This window comes from Panthera onca, chromosome B1 (assembly GCF_046562875.1).
Source record: "Panthera onca isolate mPanOnc1 chromosome B1, mPanOnc1 haplotype 2, whole genome shotgun sequence".
NCBI lineage: Eukaryota > Metazoa > Chordata > Mammalia > Carnivora > Felidae > Panthera > Panthera onca.
Window position 1 is genome coordinate 416,732 of NC_138342.1, and position 14,058 is coordinate 430,789.

General features: G+C 52.1%; 1 long non-coding RNA gene across 2 annotated transcripts; it reads right to left on the reverse strand.

Annotated features, from left to right (window-relative positions):
- Window positions 1–469: 469 nt before the first annotated feature.
- On the reverse strand, window positions 470–13,945 carry LOC144616213 (uncharacterized). Of its 2 annotated transcripts, XR_013555362.2 has the most exons (4): window positions 13,018–13,945; window positions 4,654–4,770; window positions 4,355–4,516; window positions 470–1,612 (listed from the first exon to the last, which is right to left on the reverse strand). It is a non-coding gene; the product is annotated as an uncharacterized LOC144616213 (long non-coding RNA). The 2 variants fall into 2 exon arrangements; XR_013555361.2 differs by lacking the exon at window positions 470–1,612 and having other exon boundaries at window positions 3,112–4,516.
- Window positions 13,946–14,058: the final 113 nt, after the last annotated feature.

Consider the following 14,058-nt stretch of genomic DNA (forward strand, 5'->3'; position numbering starts at 1 on the left):
AGCCCTGAGCTCCTGGCTCAAGCTGGAGGTCCGAGGAGTCCCTCCTTCGGAGGTGGCTGTGGCTCCGGGGCAGTCAGGACCGCACCACCGTACCTTCTGCCGGTCGTGGTGTCCCCACCGTGACTGCAACTTCCGTGTTGTCAGGCTGCCACCAGGTTGCCGACGCATCCCCGTTCTCTGACCCGCTGACGGGTAGCTTTGGTCCTTGCGGATTTGTGCTTGGGCTTCCCGAGAGGTGGGGCGTCCTCGTGACTGGCCCACACGCAGTCTCTCTGCCTGGGCTCGGGGGGGATAGCACTGGGGTGGCAGGGAGGCCTGAGTCCCAGGTGCGGGGACACCCCCAGATCCAGGCAGGTGTGTCCGTGGGACACAACACCCTCCCTCCGTGCTTCTCCCCGGACCTCGTCCTCAAGTTTCCCGTCTTGGGCTTCAGGAGTCTGGCCGGCCGCCCGCCCCCCTGGACGATACCTTGTGCGAAGCCGGGCCGGGCCAGGTGCGTGGGCTGGGTTCGCCCCGCTGAGGCACCGTACGTGTATGCCTTTGCCCACAACCGTGTCTGCACGTTCTCGTATCCCAGCAGCCAGCAGGAACCTCCCCCCCGCCCCCCTCCCCGGTAAAGCCCCGGGTGGGCTGAGAGCAAGGGGGGGCCGGCACTTCCTGTCTGTACCACTGACTTCCAGCTGTTCCTGGGCCCGTCCCTACTACTTTCCCTTCGGGACGGAACACTGCATGCACTTGGTCCTCAGGGGGCACTTGGGTCACACGGCCACTGGGGAGATGGGGTCAGACTTCGGCCCCAGCTCAGGGCCGCTTTTCAAGTGGATAATTAATTTTTTTCAATGTTTATTTTTGAGAGACAGAGTGAGTTGGGGAGGGGCCGAGAGAGAGGGAGACACAGACTCCGAGGCAGGCTCCAGGCCCCGAGCGGTCAGCACAGAGCCCGACGCGGGGCTGGAACTCACAAACCACGAGATCATGACCTGAGCCGAAGGCGGACGCTCCACCGGCTGAGCCCCCCAGGCGCCCCCTCGAGTGCATAACTGATTTTGATCAGGAGGAAGTGGCCTTGCCCTAGGGCGCTAGGAGTCTGGGCTGGAGGGCTTTCTCCTGTGGGCACCTGCCACCGGCAATGTGGGCCCGACGGGCCATCCACCCAAGTGGCGAGTGGCCTGTGTCCTGCCTGGATGAGCTGCAGGGACTTCTCTTGCCGACACTGCCCGATGCCCAGGAAAGCGGCTAGAGAAGAGTGTGTGTGCTGGTGCACGCCGCACCCCAAGTCTAGAGTGTCACCGAGCACTGGGCCTCGCAAAGCAGGTGCTGTCGGGTGCAGCGAATTACCTTACTTCAGACAGGACGTGCCGGCATCTCCTAGACCATCGGATCCCGAAGGTTTTCCTGGAAGCTCCTGGCCTTTCCCACCCTGTGGTCACCACGGGTCTTAACAGGGCATGTAGGGTACTTGCCCAAGTTCAGCTGGCCGGGCAGTGTCCTCGAGAAAACCAAGATCCCTGAAGGGCCAGACTAAGACGGGGGTGGTGCCATCAAGGTTCACCGTGGGAGCGTGCTGGCCTCTGCGTTGTGCAAAAACTGGCTGTTCCGATTTTCTTCTTCGCTGAGGATAGAAAAAGCATATGCAGGTTAGCCGTGGACCAGGTGACGGAACCGCATGTGGTTTTCTCCGTACTCTCAGCTACGATCGGCCTCGCCACAGGATACGTGGTGGTCACCTGTCCCGGCAGCATCCGGCAAGCTGTGTGAACACAGAAGGGATCCGCCCCCCGGCAGCTCCCAAGGGTCTGACGCTGGAACCGATCTCTGCGGGTGCCGCACAACTGGGCTGGGCTGGGCTGGGCAGGGAGGGGCCGGCCTGGGGGCTTCCGCAATGGCCGGGCCACTGGTTACATAGAAACGCCCCCTCCCTACTTCCAGGGACTACAGAAGGCCCTCAAGGCGGAGTCTGCAGAGCCCTCGGGCTCACGGACTCGGCCAGTGCCACCTCTACTGCCCCCCCCCCCCGCCACCACTGTAATGGCTTTCAGGTGATGGTATTGGCATCATCTCAGGGCCGTTATCCAGTAACCCCCAGAGGTCTGAGAGCAGTCACAGTGCCCCGTATGCACGTGGGGACACGTGCCAGCAACTGCGTTATGAGCTCTTCCTTTAGGGGACCCGACCTGCCCCTCCATCAAGGGCTCTGGAGCGTCACTGTGACTGGTCGTGTCTGAGAACGGCCACCCAGACACCATCTGCCTGCAGATGCCCTGAGCAGGTGCTTTGGAAGCTGCCGTCTGCTTCGTCTCTTGGCGCCCTGCACGTAACCGGTCGCTTCTTGTTTGCAGAAGACGCCTGCGCCTCCGCCACTTCAGAGACCCCCTCGTATGGGCCGTCCGGGGCCCCTCAGGACTTGATCCGACTCACCGGCCTGTCTCGGGCACAGCCAGGACCCCAGGTCCCGAGCGGCAGGTCCCGAGGCGGGTGGCGCTGTAGTTGCCGGTGGGCAGCCAGCCTCCTCCACTCCAGGCGCTCGGGCCGGCTCTGCACACCCGGTCCCCGTGGCCGTACCGTCACGCACCTGTGTGCCGATCGAGATTCGCTGCCATGAGGCTTCTCGGGCTCCTGTCAGGGCAGCTGCGGAGACCCGGGCTTCCTCGCCCCCGGGGGGGTGGGGGGCCGTGTTAGGGTCGCACCTCCTCGTGGTTCTGGAGGCGGAGGGATGACCGGGCACGGATGTGACGGGCAAGGGCTTGATGGCCCTGGGCTAGAGGACCGAGCGGCCTTGGCCCCGTGTCCTTCTCAAGTCTCGGGTGTCCCTCCTGAGGGACAGTTTGCAAGCAGTTTACAAGTTGTAAACGCTACTCCTCAGCAAACGGGGACCTCCGCGAGTCCAGCCTTGCGCCACCCAGTGGCCACAGAGACCCGGCCCCACGTGGCCCCGCTCAGTTTCCCTTCTTCCCTTTCTGCTTCCACCTGCGCTGTGCCCGGGGAGCCTGAGTGCCCGTGACGCCACTTCCCAGCCACAAGGTCAACCCCCAACTCCTCAGAGCTGAGCCGCCTCGTGCCAGGAGCCCGTGTAGAAGGTCCGTGTCCTGGGGCCACTGCCAGTGCTGATGGCCCCGTGGGTCAGGGCCCCGGCAGGGAGGACGTGCGCACTCCGGCTTCGACGCAGGGACCGGCTGCAGAGGCGGGTCGGGAAGCAGAAAGCCCAAGGGAGCCCCAGGCAGGGGTGTTACCCTTCCAGGTGCGAGAGAGGAAGAGAGGGGTGCCCCACAGGCCCGAGGCCTCTAACCTTGCCCTTGGACTCCTCCCAGCTTGTGCATAGACCAAACCAGGCATGACTTGGAGTCCAGCACAGGGAGGGGCCGGCAGTGGGCCTGCTGGGGGAGGGGAGGGGAGGGGAGGGGAGGGGGGGCCCCGTTGAGGGCCGCAGGAGGGGTGGCGCGGCTGCAGAGGAGGGCCACCCTGAGCCTGGTGCCCTCGCCCACAGCCCAAAGAGGGCGCTGGGGCAGCTTGGGCAGTGGGAGGGTGTGGATGGAACCTGGCCCCTGGCCTGATGGGACGGCACGGATGCACACCCCTCCCAGGCTGGGTGAGTGCGGGGTGTGGCTGCCGGGGTTCATGCGTGCCACTGTCCGGCCCAGCACTGAGACGTTACCTTCTGCCATGCCCACTGGAGCGCAGCCCAGGCACCCTGACACCAGGCCAGAAGTCTCCCCGACACCCTTCTGGTCGAGGGTCTCCACCTGGGTTGGCAGAGGAGAAGGCCTCTGCAAGCGGCCCCTCCCCGCCCGAGCCAAGTTGGGCTGTGGATACCCCCACTCAGCAGTCAGAGGTGGCCAGAGCCCCGTCGCCCACCGGCCACACAGGGGCCCCGGGCGGGCTGGCACGATGGCCGTCCCTCCGGGGGACGTCGTGTGTGGTAGGCGGGAGGGGGCCGTGAATGCCAGCACCGTCCCCAGCTCCTGCCTCCCACTCCAGACCACGACCCTTGGGGAGAACTACAGAGAAGCCTGATAAGGAACACCCCGGGCCAATGACAGTGTGAGCTGGGCTTCGCCACCAGGGAGGCTTGTCCACCGGTCGGCCCTGCTCAGGATGGCCTGGCCTGCCCAGGCCGGGGGCAGGGGCGGGGGATCCCCTCAGGGACCAGGGGTGCACACATGCCGGGGCCTGAGGCTGGCTCTCGGCAGGAGTGTTGGTCAGCCCCAGGAGTTCTCGCCCTGTCCTGGGAGAGCCCGCCGTGAAGCAGGACTGGTGTCACACACCCACACCCGGTGACCCTTCTGTGGGGACAGCCAACCCCGGGAAGGGGCTCCCAGGTCAAGGCTTAGGCCAGGGGCTGCTCCTCTGAGCTCACCTCTCAGAGGGATGTGCGTGGGGCCGCCCCCCGTACGCTGTCTGTGGCTGAGAGTCGCAGGTAGCACCCCCGGTGTCCCTCGAAGAGGAAGGAGTGAGTGGGTCCCGGTCTGGCCAAACAGTGGTTCCAGAACAGATGCAGGAAGGAGGCCAGCCCTGTGCTCTGTTGAGGGAAAGCTCCAGTGAGGTTCTCAAGTTGAGAGAGCAGTGACAGGAGGGAAAGCGTAACCAAAGAGGTTGTGCGTGTGTTAAGACGTCTAACACGATTTACATCCCTGAGTCGGGCATTCATGTACTCACTCAACAAACACTGATGCGGCGTCCGTGTGCCGCAGGCCTGTCCCCTCAGCCGTGTCCTGACCCGACCGCTCCGTGGAGGGCTCTCCTCTGTCCTTCCAGCACGTCAACCTGGGTTGTCTTTTGAAACAACGCCTTTGCTGAAGCATAACGGAAGCAATAATGTGCACTGTTGAAAGTGTACAATTGGATACGTTTCGGCACATTTACATCCAAGACCACAGTCCAGACAGCATCATCAATCACCCCCAGACGTCCCCACGCCTCCCCCGTCCCCGGGTCCTGCCCTGTCCCTGCAGAGCCACTGGCTGTTCTAGAATGTTACACACATGCCATCATGCAATGTGCACTCTTTCTTTACTTTTAGCGTTTCTTTCCCTTGAGACACCTGCTTCGTTCTACTGTTGACTAGGTCCCGTCCTATGGGTGTGGGGCAGTCCGGGTGCCCACTCACTTGTGGGACATCTGTGTGGTTTCCGGTTTGGGGCTATCACATCCGTGCACCGGTCTTTGTACGGACACGCGCCTTCTTCTCTGTCGGGTGAACACCTGGGAGTGGAATGACCAGATCATAAGACTAGACGTGATGTGTGCTTACCTCTGAAAACGCTTGCTAAACTCTTTTCCACAGTGGTCGTGTCACCCGTGTGGGGAGCTCTGTTCAGCGCGCGCCTACGTCGATCTTGCGTCTCGGAAAGTGCGCTAATATTAGTTCTAGGGGCCTTTTTCTTGCAGATTACGTAGAATTTTCTACATAGATGATCATGTCATTTACAAATCAAGGCCATTTTACTTATTTCTTTCCAATCCGTACCGTCTTGAACCTCCAGGTACAACGTAGAATAGCAGAGTGGAAAGAGCAAACCCACTGCCTTGTTCCGATTTTAGAGTGAGCTTTAGCGTTAGTCTTTAATAATTAAGTGTGATGTCAACAGTAATGTTTCTTCAGACCGGAGAAGCCTTTTCCAGGGTTAGTTTGCTGAGAGTTTTTTTCCATCGGGAACAGGTATTAGATTCTGTCCATTGCTTTTTCTGTATCTATCAGGATAATCTTATGGCTTTTCTTTCAGTTAATATGGTAAATTACACTAACGGATTTTCAAATGTTAATTTGCATCCCTGGGCTCAACCCCACCTGATCACCATATGTTATCCCTTTTCATACTTGCTGGTTTCATGGAATGAGTTGGGAAGTGTTTCCTTCTCTTCCCTTTTCTGGTAGCATTTTTGTAAAATGGGTTTTGTTTCCTCCCCAAATGTTTGTTTGTTTTTCTTTTTGTTTGTTTGTTTGTTTGTTTTTAGGAATCTCTACACCCAATGTGGGGCTCGAACTCACCACCCTGAGATCAGGAGTCACACGCTCCACTGACTGAGCCAGCAAGGCTCCCCTCTCCCTAAATGTTTTCTAGAATTTCTCAGTGAAGTCCTCTGAGTGTGGTGTTTTCTTTGTGGGAAGGTTTTTAACTATAAGTTCAAATTATTTAATAGATATATTCAGGCTCCCTATCTCTTGTAGAATGAGCTCTAGCAGTTTTTAATATTCAGTGAATTTTTCCATTTCATCTAATGTGTCAAATTTGTTGGTGTGAAGTTATTAATAATATTTCCTGTTTTTATATTAACATGTGTTAGACCCATAGTGGTGTAGCCTCTCTCATTCCTGATATCAATTCCTGTTTCATTTCTCTTTAACTCCAGATCCATCTGTAAGAGAGTTATTGATTTTACTGATTTTCTTAAAGAAACAGCTTTTGGTTTCACTATTTTTCTCTATTTTTCTATTTCATTGATTTCTAATGTGACCTTTATTATTTCTTTTTCTGTCTACTTTGGGTTTCATCTGTTCTCATGATGGAAGCTAAGGTCAATGAATCATGTCTTCTCTAAAATACATGAGTAGTGGTATACATTTCTCTAAGTACTGCCTTAACTGCATTCCACAGGTTTTTTTTTTACATGTTGTCTTTTCATTTCCATTTTGTTCAAAATAACTTTTTAAGTTTATTTACTTATTTTGAGAGAAAGAGAGCGAGCACAAGCTGGGTGAAGGGTCAGAGGAAAAGAGAATTCCATGCAGGATCCATGCTCAGCATGGAGCCCAATGTGGGGCTTGATCCCATGACCCTGGCATCATGACCTGAGCCAAAATCAAGAGTCGGTTGCCCAACTGACTGAGCCACCCAGGTGCCCCATAGTTTAAAATAATTTTTAATTTTCATTTTGTTTTTTCTTCAATACATGGGAAATTAAGAAGCAGATTATTTGGTTTGCAAATATTTGAGATTTTTCCAGATAGCTTTCTGTTAGCGATTTCTAATATAATTGTAGTGTGGTCAGAGAGCATTCTTTTAATGACTTGAATTATTTTGTATATGTTGAGACCTGGGCCCAGAAAATGAAAGACTCTCCTATAAATATTAATTAGGCCAAGTTAGGTGGCAGTGTTTTTCAAGTCTTCTATGTCCCTAATTATTTTGTGCCCACTTGTGGAATCTAATATTGGGAGAAGAGAGTGGAACTCTGTGTATAATTGTGGATTTGCCCACTTCCCCCATCAGTTTTTGCTTCATGGACTTTTATCATCTGTCATTAGGTTCATGCACATTTAGGGTTGTTATGTCCTTTTGATGATGTTATCAGTTTGTTATCACAAAATGAACCTATTTATTCCTGGTGATACTCTCACTGTGGGTTTTCTTTCTTTTGATGAGCATCAGCATAGGATAACTTTCCCCATCCTTCTACTTTCCCCTATTTGTGTCTGTGAAGTGTGTTTACATAGGTAGCACCGAGTTGAATCTTGCTATTTTACCCAATCTGGCAACCTCTGCTTTTTAATTGGGATGTTTAGGCCATTTACATTTAGTGTGATTATTGATGTGGTTGGGTTTAATCTATCATCATGCTATTTATCTTTTATTTGTCTTGTCTATTGTTTCCCCCACTTTTCCTACTTTCTGCCTTAAAAAAAAAAAACAAAAAAAAAAAAAAAAAAAACAAAACCTCATTCCGGGGAGCCTGGGGAGCTCAGTCGCTTAAGTGTCTGATTTCAGCTCAGGTCACAATCTCTCTCTCAAAAGTAAACAAACAAACAAACAAAAAAAAACCCTGATTCAATCTGTCTCCTTTGTTGCTTTAAATTTTTTTTTAATGTTTGTTTATTTTTGAGAGAAAGACAGAGACAGAGCATGAGCGGCGAAGGGGCAGAGAGAGGGAGACACAGAATCCAAAGCAGGCTCCAGGCTCTGAGCTGTCAGCACAGAGCCCGCTGCGAGGCCCAAACCCACGAACCGCAAGATCATGACCCAAGCCGAACTTGCACGCTTAACCAACTGAGCCACCCAGGCGCCCCTCCTTTGTTGCTTTATTAGGTGCAAGTATTTTAGTGACCGCTTTGGGATTTATACCGCATGTTTTTGACTTGGCAATGTCTCCTGGCAAGATATGGTACCATCTCTATGTAGTAAAGGAGCCCTGTTACACTGTATTTTCACTTTTTCCTCCCAGACTTTGTGCTTTTGTGGTCGTATATTTTACTTTGTCATATGATACAAGCCCCACAATACACTGTTGTTGTTTTTGCTTTAAACAGCTGATTCTCACGGTGTCTGGTTGGCTCAGTCAGTAGAGCACGTGACTGTTCATATCAGGGTCTTGAGTTCAAGCCCCACATTGGATGTGGAGCCTACAAAAAAAAATAAATAGCTAATTGTCTTTTAAAGAGACTTAAATAAGAATAAGAACATTTCTTATTATTACTCATGAAGCTATCATCTCTGGTGCTCTTTATTATTATTAATAGTGTGTGTGTGTGTGCGTGCGCGCACGTGCGTGCGCGTGTGTGTCTGTGTGCATGTGCGTGCAGGTGTGCGTGTGTGTGTTCAGGTTTCCATCCGGTGCCGCCTTCCTGCTGCTCAGAGGATGTCCTTTAACGGTTCTTCTAGTATAGATTTGCTGGTAAGTAATTCTTCCAGCTCCTTATGTCTGAAAAAGTCCTCATTGCATCTTTGTTCCCAAATGACATTATCGACAGTAAAGAATGAAGGTTGGCAGGTTTTTTTTTCAGTATTGTAAAGATCTTGCGCCACTGTCTTCCTGCACGCGCTGTGTTCACCCAACAGGACATCAACAAAACACCCTTTTCTTTGCTCCTGTATGTAAAAAATTTCCCCTGGATACCTTTTTTTAAATAAGATTGATTGATTTATTTATTTATTTATTTACATCCAAGTTAGCATGTAGTGCAACAATGCTTTCAAGAGTAGATTCCAGAAATTCATGCCCTATGTATGACACCCAGTGCTCATCCCAACAAGTGCCCTCCTTAATGCCCCTTACCCGTTTGGCCCATCCCCCACCCACAACACCTCCAGTAACCCTCAGTTTGTTCTCCATATTTAGGAGTCTCTTCTGTTTTGTCCCCCTCCCTGTTTTTATTTTTGTTCCCCTTCCCTTGTGTTCGTCTGTTTTGTCTCTTAAAGTCCTCATGTGAGTGAAGTCATATGGTTTTTGTCTTTCTCTGACTAATTTCACTAGCATAATACCCTCCAGTTCCATCCACATAGTTGCAAACGGCAAGATTTCATTCTTTTTGATTGCTGAGTAATACTCCGTTGTGTATACATACATATATATGTATACATATATATATATATATATATACATACCACATCTTCTTTATCCATTCATCCATCGATGGACATTTGGGCTCTTTCCATACTTTGCCTATTGTCGATAGTGCTGCTATAAACATGGGGGTGCCTGTGTCCCTTCGAAACGGCACACCTGTATCCCTTGGGTAAATGCCTAGTAGTGCAATTGCTGGGTCGTAGGGTAGTTCTATTTTTAGTTTTTTGAGGACCCTCCATACTGTTTTCCAGAGTGGCTGCACCAGCTTGCATTTCCACCAACAATGCAAAAGAGATCCTCTTTCTCTGCATCCTCCCCAACATCTGTTGTTGCCTGAGTTGTGAATGTGAGCCATTCTGACAGGTGTGAGGTGGTATCTCATTGTGGTTTCGATTTGTATTTCCCTGATGATGAGTGATGTTGAGCATCTTTTCATGTGTCTGTTGGCCATCTGGATGTCTTCTGGAGAAGTGTGTTCGTGTCTTCTGCCCATTTCTTCACTGGGTTATTTGTTTTTTGGGTGTTGGGTTTGATAAGTTCTTTGTAGATTTTGGATCCTAACCGTTTATCTGATATGCCATTTGCAAATATCTTCTCCCATTCTGTCAGTTGCATTTTAGTTTTGCTGATTGTTTCCTTCTCTGTGCAGAAGGTTTTTATTTTGAGGAGGTCCCAATAGTTCATTTTTGCTTTTGTTTCCCTTGCCTCTGGAGATGTATTGAATAAGAAGTTGCTGTGACTGAGGTCGAAGAGGTTGTTGCCTGCTTTCTCCTCGAGGATTGTGATGGCCTCCTGTCTTACATTTAGGTCTCTCATCCATTTCGAGTTTATTTTTGTGTCTGGTGTAAGAAAGTGGTCCAGGTTCATTGTTCTGCATGTCGCTGTCCAGTTTTCCCAGCACCCACTTGCTGAAGAGACTGTCTTGATTCCGTTGGCTGTTCTTTCCTGCTTTGTCAAAGATTACTTGGCCATACGTTTGTGGGTCCATTTCTGGGTTCTCTCTTCTGTTCCATTAATCTTTTTTTGTGCCAGTACCATGCTGTCTTGATGATGACAGCTTTGTGGTATAGCTTGAAGTCCGGGATTGTGATGCCTCCAGCTTTGGTTTTCTTTTCCAAGATTGTTTTGGCTCCCCTGGATACTTTTACGCTAGTCTCTTTTTAACTGTTCTTTAGCATTTTGAGAATGATGTACCAGCTTTAATGTAGTTTTCTTCATCTTTCTTGTGTTTAAGTTTTGTTGAGCTTTGGGAACTGTGGGCTTATGTTTTTCATTACATTTGTAAAAAAAACAAACAAACAAAAACAAACCTGGCCATTTTCTTAAAATGTCTTTTCTTTCCTGTTTCCCCTCCTGTCTTCTGAGACTCCAACTCCACCGGTAGCTCACCTTTGTGGAGTTGCCCAGTGGCTCCCTGACAATTAGTTCATTTTCCTTTTCAGTCACTTTTCTCTTGGTGTTTCATGTGGATGGTCTTTATTGCTATGACTTCAAGCTCACAATTTTTTTCTTGTGCAATATTCTATTAATCCCATTCAACGTATTCTTTATCTCAGACATTGTAATTTTCATTTCCAGAAGTTCAATTTGAGGCTTTAAAAAAATCATCCATATCTGTACTTAACATATTCAGGCTTCCCTCCAGCATCTTGAACACGTGGAATATGGTCACGGTGAGTGTAAAGGATGTTCTCGCCTTACCAATTCTATCATCTTCGTCACATTTTCTCCCTCGTTATGGGTTATAATTTCTTGCCTCTTTTCATGCCTAATTATTTTTGGTTGCATGTCAAACAGTGTGTATTCTACCTTTTCGGGTGCTGGATAGTTTTATATTTCTGTAAATGTCCTTGTATTTGTTTCTGGGATGCAGTTAAGTTACTTGGAACTTGTGTGACCCTTTTGGGTTTTGTCTTTAAGCTTTGTTGGGCAGGACCAGAACTATATGTAGTCTAAGGTTGATTTTTCTCTGCTACTGAAGCAAAACCCTTCTTTCTACTTTAACTGATGCCCCTTAAATTAGGAGGTTCCCAACTCTGGCTGTCAGACACAGACACTATTCCCACCATCTATGGGCTTGCCTCCTTCTGGATGATTCTTCCTCTAAGTTGGGTGGGTTTTTTCCTTCTAATCCTTGTACCGGCCTGCAGCCAGCTGAAGCCAGGAGGCTGACCCTCTGTACATCTCTGGGGGATCTCTCCCTCTCTGCACAGCTATTTCCTCTCCAGGACTCTGCCCTGTGAACTCTGGTCGTCTTGTCCTCCCGGGACTCCCCACTCCATCCCCTCAACTGAGGGAGACCTCGGGGCTCTGCCTGGGTCCCCACTGCCTACACTGAACCCTGGAAACCCTCTCCAAGCAGGGGAGCAGGGATGGTTGTAGTCTTTCTCACTTGTTTCCCATCTCTCAAGGATCATTATCCTTTGCTGTGTGATGCTCTGTGTTTTGGGTGCTATTTTTCACATATATTTATTTCTGTCTTTTTTTTTTTTTTTTTTTTTTTTTTTTTTTGCTGTTTTGGGCAAGAGCATGTGAATCTGGTCCCTGTTACTTCATCTGGAGCAGAAGCAGAAGCCTGCACATCAGCTGGTTTCAATTCTCTGCCAAGCGCTTTCCACCATCTGACGCATTTCTCAGTCCTTACACCTGCTGTTACGATGCCATGTGTGTGAGGGCTGAGGCCTCATCCTCCTGGCAAAACCCCACATCTCTAACCCCCTGACAGAACCTGGCACAGGGCCAGGGCTCGTTGTGGCATGCTTGAACGATAATACGAAGAACAACATATTTTGGGGGGTTCACCTGCGCCAGGCAGGTGAGAGACAGAAACCCCGCAACTCTGTGTGACCAGATGGTAGATGGGGGGACTGACACAGAGAGGTTAGCCCATCGCCCTAAGTCTCAGTTTTAAAGGGGACGATTTAAACGGGTTTGGTGTTTCAGGGCAGCTGCCAGGAAGGGGCAGTGGGAGCTTGGCGGTGGGAGGGCTTCCTGGAGGAAGCGGCCTGGGCTGGGCATTCAGGCAGCCCTGGCTCCTGCCTGGGGAGCCCCGAAAGGTGGGCCTGGGGGTGCGGAAGTGGCGAGGCTGGGAAGGAGAGCTGGGTACTCTTTAGTGGGGGCCACCATGTTCCACGCCTCCGCCAGGGGGCAGCGTGTCCCTGCACAGGGCCGTGGGACGAGCCCCAGAGCAGCTCTCTGGGGCCCTACCAGTACCCACTGGGGGGCCACACCTCCTCGCCCACCTGCCTGGACTGCCGCCCCACCCGGGGCTGCTCATCGACCTGTAACCCCTCCCAGCATCCACCTTGGCCCTCACACCCGCACTGACTGCGGCGCATTCAGCCTACTTCCTTGTTTGTGACCTCCCCCGACTTCACGGCCAACTTTCCACACACCTGCCTTTGGTGGCCTCCACGCCTGTCGGAGCTTTCATGCTCTGGTTGTGTCTCCTCACAGACCCGTTCCTGAAGTCCAGGGCAGCCTTTGCAGTAGCCGAGAACCCCTCCGCCCGCCTGCCCATCTTGTCCGGAACGCCTGTCTGTACCCCAGTGCCAGCCCCCCGCCCAATCCCTCCTTCTCAGGCGGGCTGGAACCAGCTCTCCGTGCTCCCTCCCCACCTGCGGGGCCTGAGTCCAAGTGCCGGAAGCCTACTCAGGTCTGCCCTTGAGGCCTTCCCTCAGGGCGCACGTGGGACAGGGTTGGGCTGGGCTCACCTCCACCCACCCACGAAGTGCCTACCTGGTCTGGAGACAGGATTGGGGAACCTGCCTTCTCACTTGCTTGGGAAGGCTGGGCAGTGTGGGCCTTGATAGCTCCAAACCCTGGCTGCTGGCACTCCCTCACCCGGCTCTCCTCTGCCTTGGGATGTTGGTTTCCAAGCCCTCTGCAGTTGCAATCTTTTCTGGAAGGCTTCCTGGAAGAGGGGACTCCTTCGAGTATAGAGGTTGCTTTAGTCAGGGTTCCTGATGCAACAGCATGGACGGAAGTCCAGAGGAGACCAAGAGGCTGCTGTGGAACACCACCGTGACCGTGATTTTTCAGGGCGCCTGGGTGGCTCAGTTGGCTGAGCATCTGCCTTCGGCTCAGGCTGTGATCTCACTGCTCATGAGTTCGAGCCCTGTGTTGGGTGAGCTCGAGTCCACTCCAGGCTCGGCATTCTCTCTCCCTGTCTCTGTACCCCTCACTCGCTCGTGCTCTCTCTCTCTCTCTCACTCAGAAATAAACGAATAAATTTTAAAAAATTTATAGAAAAATGGTGATTTCTCCATTCAAGCGAAGTGACAGTGGGGCAGAGGCTCAGTCACAGGCCAGAGACGGTGTGCGGAAGGGTCAGAGAGACGTGCTGGGTGCAGGCAGGGGAGGCGTGGCGGTCAGAGCGCCCAGGGTGCAGCGTAGGGCCAGGCAGGGGCGGGGGAAAGTGTGCGGAAAGAACCCCAGGGAAGCTGGACTCCACAGCACATGGTTCCGGTCCTGGACGCGCCAACTGCTGGTTGGGAAATCTCGGATAAATTACCTGCCTTCTCTGTGCGGGCGTCTCTTCCTCTACTGCAGGTGACAGCAGACCCCTGCTTGGTCTGGGGGTTGTGTGTTGTTCTCTATCATTATTGTTAATGTCCTTGTTGCCATCACAGTGGGTGACAGGCCTGAAGCCCCCAGGTGGGTGGCAGGAACATACCTGCCTTCGCTCACGGCCGCTGGGTAAGCTGAACCTCGAAGCTCCACATCCCCCAGACCTGTGCCCCCCTCCCAGAGCCGCGTGGGGTCAGAGCCGGGTCTCGG